At 41.2% G+C, this 1226-nt stretch overlaps 1 protein-coding gene across 3 annotated transcripts in view; it reads right to left on the bottom strand.

The window, feature by feature from the left end:
• Window positions 1-1226, bottom strand: part of LOC101853452 (beta-1,4-mannosyltransferase egh) — a 119634-nt gene that overhangs the window by 52481 nt on the left and 65927 nt on the right. The window lies entirely within an intron of this gene.

Genomic DNA, 1226 nt, shown 5'->3' with positions numbered 1-1226 from the left:
GATAGATAGATAGATAGATAGATAGATAGATAGATAGATAGATAGAGAGAGATAGAGAGAAAGAGAGAAAGAAAGAAAGAGAGAAGGAGAGGGTGAGAGAGAGGTACAGAGAGATGGAGAGGGGGGAGAGAGATAAGGAGTCAGTGAAGAATAGATAGATAGACAGCTGAATATAGAGAGGTAGCGGACATACAGAGAGAAGGGGAGAGGCAGAGACAGAGAGCGGGAGAGAGAAGGGAGTTATGTTCTTGAAAACTCTATTATCCTTTGAAATGAGAAACTAAAAACACTTCTCAAGTCATACCAGTAAAGACATTCCTTAATTGAAGAAAGCGACCAACCCAGGTACTTGCATCGTTTCTCCATATTTGTGCACTTCTGTAAATTCAGCCATTCGTGTAGGACAACTTCGTAAACTACCGTTTCTACTGAATGAAAGTGGCTGGCGTCTTTTTAAAACACGTTTTAGTAGGAAGAGTCTTACGACTTTTGCAACACAAATAGATCCGAAGGTAATAGGTGTCACGATAAAGACAAACTCGAAGACACTAAGAGAGGAGAGATAATAACGATGGGTGTTTGATAGGAACGAAGGAGTACACCATATCCTAGCACCCAGTGTTTTGTACGACCAAAGAAAACATAGAGCAAATGAAAAGAAAACAGAAATCGATAAATTTGTATAACAGAGATCAGTTACATTTAATGTCAATACCACAGAGCGGAGATAAGCCTTTTTGGGGAGGGGGTCGTAGAAATAAAAAACCCGTGTTGCTGTGATGGCATACTATAGACTTGTAATCCTAGACTGTGCAAAGTTATGGCGACCGCTCTTCGATTTCTATTTTTTTTTTAAAACCTTCGCTGCGAAGTGTGCGCAACAGGGGTCGCACTCTTTTACCGAAAGGAAGGACAAAACACCCAGTCCCGCAAGAGTCGAGTGAGACCGGTGCCTTTCGCCCAGTCAAAATTAATGGTGCGCTCTGATCGTGAACCGGATGTACGTCAGCGTTTAATTTATTGGGCATTATAGAGGAAGTCATTGTTGCATACGCATGGCCGAAGTTTTCTTATAAAAGAATTGGCAATAAGTCCAGTTTCAACTCTTTAATAACACATAGATCTACGTCCCGTTAGGAGAATTCCAAAGGCAGCGTTCGTTTCCATGGATACGCCGCCATATTGGATTTTATTGACATGTCTTACGTAATGAATACCGCACTTAT

The sequence above is a fragment of the Aplysia californica genome, unplaced genomic scaffold (assembly GCF_000002075.1).
Source record: "Aplysia californica isolate F4 #8 unplaced genomic scaffold, AplCal3.0 scaffold00099, whole genome shotgun sequence".
Lineage (NCBI taxonomy): Eukaryota > Metazoa > Mollusca > Gastropoda > Aplysiida > Aplysiidae > Aplysia > Aplysia californica.
This window is presented reverse-complemented; position numbering and strand designations above follow the sequence as displayed.